Source organism: Dendrobates tinctorius, unplaced genomic scaffold (assembly GCF_039654945.1).
Source record: "Dendrobates tinctorius isolate UK_male_01 unplaced genomic scaffold, ASM3965494v1 ptg000032l, whole genome shotgun sequence".
In the NCBI taxonomy this organism is placed as follows: Eukaryota; Metazoa; Chordata; class Amphibia; order Anura; family Dendrobatidae; genus Dendrobates; species Dendrobates tinctorius.
Window position 1 is genome coordinate 2,813,203 of NW_027361700.1, and position 9,412 is coordinate 2,822,614.

The window sequence follows — 9,412 nt, forward strand, 5'->3', positions numbered from 1 at the left end:
ACGACAGGCTGGACTGGTCGTCCTCCTACGTACTACGTACTTGTCTCGCCAATTTGGTGGGCCTGGTCGTCTTACTCCTAAGGGTTGGCCCTTTGCCCCAGGGGTTGCTTGTTTAAATGACAGGATCTGGCTAGGTGTCCCGCCTTGTTGCAGCGGCGACAGATGGGCTGTCCGTCCTCGTCGTAAAGATCACTATCTCTCCCTCTGGTCGGTGGGATCCTCTTCTGCTGTCGCTAGGGGACGTCTCCTGGACTGGAGGCCAGCTGGATCTTCTTCTTTGGAGTCACTTGCAGGGACTGCACAGTTGTTGTGAGTGCAGCCACACTTTTAGTTAGTTCCTTGACTTGGAGACGTAAGTCTGCAGCAGAATCATCATCTTGTCAGTCTCAATAGAGGTCTTTGGAAAGGATGATGTCTCCTGATGGTATGTAATTGCAGGATGCTTAGAGGACTCTGTGCTGCTAGGATTCGGTTCACGTAGCACCCGTATGGCTCTATGTGCAAAGTCCAATTCAGGATTTTGTAGGGCCATTATGCGCAGCTGTGTCCTTTGGTTGTTAGACTGACATAGAGTCCCTCTATGAACTGCTCTGTTAGTAATCTATCATCATCTTGCACGCTCTCAGGGTCAACCTGCTTTACGGCCCATAGTGACTCCAGAAGATTAAGGGCATAGTCCCGTATACTGTCCTGCACTGTCTGTTTGCACCCAAAGAATCTCATTTTTATCTCTGTTGCAGTGCGGGTATCAAAAGTGTTCTTCAGTCTGGCCAAGATTTGTTGGACAGTCCCTTTATCAGTGTCCAGCCAGGACTTTACTTCGCTCTGGGCCGCACCAGTTAACTGGCCAAAGAGGATAATGACTTTTTGGCTTTCTGACAGGGGGTACACTTTGAACAAACTACATAGTCTTTCTTTAGAAACGCTCAGGGTGTGCGACTCCCCTGAGTACTGAGGTAACCAGGCTGCTCCTGGTATATATGGCATTGATAGCGGCATTATGGAGGCTGCGGCTGCGACCGCCGCTGAATCTTTACCAGAGTTGGGCATTTTTCTTCCTGTTTTTCACTTGCTCACAATAGAGCGCAGCTCCAACTTCACTGGCACGCCCCTATCTGCTCGCACGCACTGGGTGACGCAGTCTTGGTGGTTACTTGAAAGCTCAGTCAAATCTTTAGCACTCAATTTAATAAAGTCTATGGCACACAGTACCCAGCTTTTCCAGTCTCCTTTACCCAGCTTTGCTAGGCTTGCTACATCCTGTTCGTGATGCCAGTTGGAGCACCCGGGCGCGCGCGGCGGCGTGTGTGAGAGGGCGCGCGCGCGGTGCAGGAACGAGGGGTACTCGGTACCGGGCCCGTCGACTTCAACGGGGGACGGTGTCACGGCAGCAACCCGGTCCGAGGCCCTGGGGTGTCCATTAAATAAAATGATGAAAGGGGAAGGGGAAAAGTTGTTGGTGACGTTGTTAGATGTGGTAGAAATGAAGATAAAGTTTATAGATGGTTAAATATGTGACACCACCTGTGGTTTTCTGGTCAGAGGTGACCAGCACTGCAGTGTTGTTCCCCTGAGACTGTTTGTGTGTCGCAGCTGAGGTGAAAATAGCTCTCCACAGGTAGAGCAATAGTCCCAGGGCAAAGATGTTAGATTAATAGTCAAAATGGCTGTGAACGTTGGGGTGCAGAGAAATGAGAGAAGGATACAGAGAGGTGCAGTTTCTTTACCTTTTACTGGCAATTGGTTGCAATCCGGAGTACCACATACAGGTGATGGATTGAGTCCGGATCGCCTGGAGGCATTCAGGGGATCCACCTTGCCAGGTGGGGGTTTAGGACCTTCCTTCAGCGCTTTGTGTGTGGGTCTCCGCTGTATATAACTATGCTGCGACCCTCAATTGCGTGATGATTTCACTAACCTGTACGGCTGTCAGCATGAGCTTATTCCACGGGTACCGTCCTTTTCACCGTCAGCCCCGGGCTCCTTATCTGCTGTCGTGCCCTCAGATGTTTAATGTCACACAGGAATTTACAATCCCCTGTACTTTCTGATTCAGCGGTCAGGACATACAGCTCCTGACCACCAAGGACTCTGGCGTCCCTTTCTCTCCAAGAGCGCTGCGCTCTGGGGGCTGCTATAAGCAGTTTTTAGCTTCCCCAGAGCCTCTCTGTCTCTGCTCGTGTCATTTCCCTCTTCACAGATCAGCTCCCCCTCACCATCTCCTCACAGATCAGCTCCCTCTCTTGAACTGACTGGATCTTCCAGAAAGATGTTTTTACCTCACATTTAACTGTCTTGTCATTTTCTTCACAGCTCACAGCTCCCCTCATTTCCATGACAACCCCCTCAGCTCACTTCTAGCTGACTCACCAACCCCATCTGCTGGCCAGAATTTATAAGGCAGCTCCCTTTTCTGACCTGCAGCAGGAATTGTGATTTAATCTATGTTACCTGGCATGGGGGTCCCCTTCTGCCTCCAATCATGACTTCACCTCTTAGAGGGAGGCAATGTCACTGTGACAACCGGACTCTGGGGTGTCACAAATACTTCATAACACACTGAGTCAGGGGACTCCAAAACACGCAGGCTTGATAGCCTAATGTCAGTTCCCGGGCAGCACGCACTGCGCATGCCCGAGAAATTTTGGAACAATGCAGGTACCCTCCAGCATGTAAAGCAAACAGCAATACAGGAGGAAGCGGGGCAGGAACGCAACACAGCGATGATGGACAGCTGGGAAACGGCGTAAACAGAGGACACACCATACCTCTGTGACTGAACCCAGGTATGAGGACCTAGTTATAAAAGCCAATATTTTTCCGTTAATGGGGGTCAGAAACAGAAGAGCCACCTTCACAGAATGCAGCCTTAGTGCTGCTAAAGGTGGCTCTTTTAGTTAAAAACGCCCTGGGGGGTGACAGGTTCCCTTTAATTTTAAGTCAGATTCACACATCTTTAGTCTAAGTACAGATCGTGATGCACTGTCTGGCCACGGGTCATATAACCCCAACTTGACAGCCTCATATATGGCTATGAGGCTGTTGAGCTCAGGTCACGAGACCCATGGTTGGTCCGTGAATCACTGACCGTGACACATGGATGTCTGAATGCACTCTTATTTTAGTAGGTCTAATAGAGCAGAGCAATAATTTTTTTCTAGGAGACAGCACCATTCACTTTGGAATCCATATGTCCTGTTAACTATTGTTTATATTCTTCCATATAAAACATATAGTATCTCTATGGGAAATTCAAACAAACTAGGAATTCTGGTATTTTCAGTTCTATAGCAGGTAAAAATCATGCAATGATGCAGTGAGCAGGCAACTTGGCAGGATATTTTGTGAATTATAATTACAGAAAAGTTTGAGAGCCTCGGGGTTATCCAAGCCTGATCAGACTGGTAATAAAGATGTCACAACCTATAATAAAGCAAAATAATTACCGTGATAAAATGCATTCTTCACCTCTTAAAAAGAGATTTTAAAAAAATGTCTGCTATTTTTCTGAGAAACTGTCTAACTTTAGTTTAGTGGCTACGTCTTATAATGCAGCTCATCTTCATTGACCCAGTCAATAGGCAAGAGTAGTGCTCTTTCTGGGGTGAAAAAGGCTTTTTATCAACCACTTTAACATGTACATGTATTTTTTCCTGCGTACAGGAGTGAGAAGTTGTTCAACACCATTCCTGAAGACTTGTACATGATATTATAATGTCTTATCATTAAGTAATGTATAATGTGAATTATCATGCCATGCCTACTATTGGAGCTGTAGTAAATTAGACAGCTGGGAAAGAAAGGGTTAGCAGCTGGTCAGCCTAGTTGGTGGCAGGAGTGGTTAGCTAGGAAGTTGGTTAGTTGTCATCCTGGAAAATGGGTAGTTAGTGAGAGAATACAGAAGTGAGATCTGTTGCAGTGAAGAGTGTGTGAAGCCAAGAAACAGAACAGAGATAGTAAGGTTCTATAACTGCAGTAGGTGGCAGACTAATATGGCGGGAGCACCCTGGACCTTGTGAAGTAATGTGGAGTAAAGAAAGAAAGTGAGTTCAGCTATATTATATAGCGCCAGGAGCCCAAAGGAAGTATAGCTGTAGGTTAGTGGGTAACCCTGAGGCAGCACAGGCACATCAGTTGCTCCACTTCACTTGTATATGACATTTCAGTAATATAGCTTGCCTGATCTGCATATTCCATTCCTTTTTTTCAGTTACTGACTGACCACAGCCCTCTCTAATGATAACCTTGCCCCAGCCTAGCAAATCCAGTTATTATTTACTGTAATTTACATATCTGGCCTACAGGTTGACTTCTCTTCAGCTCTATTTCACCTGTGTTGTCAGATGGTTATCCACTGTTACGGCGGCAACTCGCATGCCTTCTCAGCGGCATGCCACTCACTATGCGGTTTCACATTGTGGCAGGCCATTCCGCTGAGTTTGATTCCTCCTGCACTCCTTTTCACTGCTACTACTGCTACATTTTGTGTTAGGGGGTGTGGCCAGTCTATTCAGGAATTTAAACGTGTCCTGCTGTCACAAGGGTGTCACGTCCTCCTGGAAGACCTGGACTTAGCCACTTCAGGTATTTGCAGTATCTATTTTACTCATTTATATAGCGCCATTAATTCCACAGTGCTTTACAGACATATTGCCACAGTCCCCAATGGGGCTCACAATCTAAATTCCCTTTCAGTATATCTTTGGAATGTGGGAGGAAACCGGAGTAACCGGAGGAAACCCACGCAAAGATGGGATTTGAACCCAGGACCCCAGTGCTGCAAAGGGGTCGTCATGACTGCGGCTGCCACAGCCGCTGCGCCCACCCCGCCTCCAATACATACCACTTCGTTCCGGCGCCTCGGCATCCAGCTGGTTGGAGTTCCCGGGGTGTCACTCCCTCGCTGTCGTTCTCAAGGCCGGCGGCGAATCTGTGCATGCGCCTTAGCCCGCGGCCACAGGCTCTGCCGGCTCTTTAGCTTGCAGCACCTGACCCGGAACTACTGCGGCTCCTAATAGGTGCTGCCACTGGATATACCAGGCTGCCCTCCCTTAGTGGAGGTGTCTGATTAGTGAGTGTGCTTCTGCATACCTATGCTTAGGCCGTCTTTGCCGGAACTTGCCCGCTGTCATTTGTTAACCCTATCTCTGCTTGTTTCCCCTGCAGCCCCCGGTTCTCCCTGACTCTGGATTCCCTGCCCCTGCTCTGCCCTGGTGGTCGCTCGTCTCCTGGTTACTGCTCAGTGGTCCCTGTCTTTCTCCTGACCCCATACCCTGGTGCCTTGGGTTCTCCTTCCTCACAGCCCAGAACCTGCTAGGCCTCTTTGGTTCTGGTCTTCTCGCTATCCAGCCTTCGGCTGTCCACCAGCCCTATCTGTTTTGACCCACCGCTTCGTTACGAGTCGCCCCTCTTGGTACCAACTGTCGCGGTATCTGACTCCCCCGGGCCTGCCCCTAATGATCCGTGTATAGGGGTCAGGTCCACCTGGTTCACTCACCCAGGAGAAGTTCGGTACCGCAACCCAGAGGGTCCACTCTCCAGGTGTCACAGGCGTATTGCGTCGCAGGTCTTCTTTAGAGATGGTGTTATTTGTGTCCCATATTAAATTATTAAATGGTTTTTATGTCCTCTGGTGCTGAAGAGGTTAACAACCGTTTCTATGCTGGTCAGAAACTTGCAGCTCCATTTCAACTGTTTCTGGTTAGACCTTCTTGTCCCTGTTGGTGGAAGATTTGTCTTCCTGGGCTGTGTGCTAAAGCTAAGTGGTTGGAGTAGAGTTGTTGTAGTAGTGTTCTATGGTTTGTGTAACGCTCACACCCAGACTGGATGGCACAAATGAGGATTGTGGCTAGAGTTGAGCGATACCATCCGATACTTCAAAGTATCGTATCGGATGGTATCGGCCGATCTTTAAAAAAAGTATCGGTATCGCCGATTCCGATACCGGAAGTCCCATTCAAGTCTATGGGACTTCCGGTATCGGAATAAGAAAAACCCTTTCCTGCCCTTGTACAGCCTCTCTGGGGTCTGTACGGGCCTTTCGGGGGGATGTGCCGGCCTGCCAGGGGGTCTGTGCAGGCTCCGGTGGTCTGTGCCGGCCTGCCGGTGGTCTGTGCAGGCTCCGGGGGGCTGTGCCGGCCTGCCGGGGGGCTGTGCCGGCCTGCCGGGGGGCTGTGCAGGCTCCGGGGGGCTGTGCCGGCCTGCCGGGGGACTGTGCAGGCTCCGGGGGGCTGTGCCGGCCTGCCGGGGGGCTGTGCCGGCCTGCCGGGGGGCTGTGCCGGCCTGCCGGGGGGCTGTGCAGGCTCCGGGGGTCTGTGCAGGCATCGTCCGATGGGACTACAAGTCCCATCGGGCGATGCCTGCTACCATGACAGTGATTGACACATTAGCCAATGATGGGACAGTAGTAGTCCCATCATCCGGCTAATGTGTTAAATGTAAAAAAAAAAAAAAAATTACATGCTACATACATACAACATGCATACTACATACATGCTACATTCATACTACATACTACATACATGCTACATTCATACTACATGCAACATACATACTACATATATACTACATGCATGCTACATACATACTGCATACTACATGCTACATACATACTACATATATACTACATGCATGCTACATACTACATGCTACATACATACCACATACATACTACATATATACTACATGCATGCTACATACATACTACATATATACTACATGCATGCTACATACATACTACATGCTACATACATACTACATACATACTACATATATACTACATACATGCTACATACATACTACATACATACCACATACATGCTACATATATACTACATGCATGCTACATACATACTACATATATACTACATGCATGCTACATACATACTGCATGCTACATACATACTGCATGCTACATGCATGCTACATACATACTACATACATACTACATGCTACATACATACCACATATATACTACATACATACAATACATTCATACAATACATACATAGACATACAGTACATATAACATAGAGTAACATACTTACCAATACTTGTCACATTGTTCCCCGAAGCCATTGTCGTCTACGGAATAAATATTAACATAACAAACCACAAAAATACTCACCCACGATCCGAAGCAGTCCACGAGTGTGTCCCACGACGATCTTGGGTAGAGAACTGCAGCATCAGATGATGCTGCCGTTCTCTACGGGCTGCAGGAATCCAATGACGGAAGGTAGGTATCCTTCCGCACTGTATTCCTCCGCCACTTAAAAAAAAAAAGTCCCTAGTCTCACTTTATGCCATTGCTGCGTGGGAATTTCCCACACAGCAATGGCATAAAGTGAGACTAGGGACTTTTTTTTTTTTTAAGTGGCGGAGGAATACAGTGCGGAAGGATACCTACCTTCCGTCATTGGATTCCTGCAGCCCGTAGAGAACGGCAGCAACAGCTGATGCTGCAGTTCTCTACCCAAGATCGTCGTGGGACACACTCGTGGACTGCTTCGGATCGTGGGTGAGTATTTTTGTGGTTTGTTATGTTAATATTTATTCCGTAGACGACAATGGCTTCGGGGAACAATGTGACAAGTATTGGTAAGTATGTTACTCTATGTTATATGTACTGTATGTCTATGTATGTATTGTATGAATGTATTGTATGTATGTAGTATATATGTGGTATGTATGTAGCATGTAGTATGTATGTAGTATGTATGTAGCATGCATGTAGCATGCAGTATGTATGTAGCATGCAGTATGTATGTAGCATGCATGTAGTATATATGTAGTATGTATGTAGCATGCATGTAGTATATATGTAGCATGTATGTGGTATGTATGTAGTATGTATGTAGCATGTATGTAGTATATATGTAGTATGTATGTAGTATGTATGTAGCATGTAGTATGTATGTAGCATGCATGTAGTATATATGTAGTATGTATGTAGCATGCATGTAGTATATATGTAGTATGTATGTGGTATGTATGTAGCATGTAGTATGTATGTAGCATGCATGTAGTATATATGTAGTATGTATGTAGCATGTAGTATGCAGTATGTATGTAGCATGCATGTAGTATATATGTAGTATGTATGTTGCATGTAGTATGAATGTAGTATGTATGTAGTATATATGTAGTATGTATGTAGCATGTAGTATGTATGTAGCATGTATGTAGCATGCATGTAGTATGTATGTAGTATGTATGTAGCATGCATGTAGTATGTATGTAGTATGTATGTAGCATGTATGTAGTATGTATGTGGTATGTATGTAGCATGTAGTATATATGTAGCATGTATGTAGTATGTATGTGGTATGTATGTAGCATGTAGTATATATGTAGCATGCATGTAGTATGTATGTGGTATGTATGTAGCATGTAGTATATATGTAGCATGCATGTAGTATGTATGTAGTATGTATGTAGTATGTATGTAGCATGCAGTATGTATGTAGTATGTATGTAGTATATATGTAGTATGTATGTAGCATGTATGTAGTATGTATGTAGTATATATGTAGTATGTATGTAGCATGTAGTATTTTTTTTTTTTTTTTTAACATTTAACACATTAGCCGGATGATGGGACTACTACTGTCCCATCATTGGCTAATGTGTCAATCACTGTCATGGTAGCAGGCATCGCCCGATGGGACTTGTAGTCCCATCGGACGATGCTTGCACAGACCCCCGGACATCAGCACAGCCCCCCGGCAGGCCGGCACAGCCCCCCGGCAGGCCGGTACAGACCCCCACAGGGTGCACAGACCACCGGCAGGCCGGCACAGCCCCCCGGCAGGCCGGTACAGACCCCGGGCAGTCCACACAGCCCCCCGGCAGGCCGGCACAGCCCCCCGGCAGGCCGGCAGAGACCCCCGGAAGGCCCGAAATGACGGCGCATCATGATGCGCACACACCGCGCATCATGATGACGTCAGGCCGTCAATCAACTGAACTTCCGATTCCGATGCCGAATTCCGATATTGAAAAAATATCGGAAGTCGGTATCGGAATTCCGATACAGCAAGTATCGGCCGATACCCGATACTTGCGGTATCGGAATGCTCAACACTAATTGTGGCACCACTGTGCCACAAACCAGACTTACCCTGGAGGGGCATGATTAAGCAGCTACCTTGTGTTAACTGGAGCCTCTAGTGGTTAGGTCAGGCTTGTGCATCAGGTAGCTGCCAGGTATCACTCCTGGGCGGCATCTGGCAGTAGCAACTGACCCCACAGGTCAGTATCGACAGGTGCAGGCAAGTACTGAAGATATACTGTCTGATTCAGCTGATATATAGACAGGCAAATACTGGCGGGCACGGGTGATGTACAGGCGGGCACGGATAACACGATGGCAGGCAGGCACAGCTGACACTCTGACAGGCAGGCGGGCATG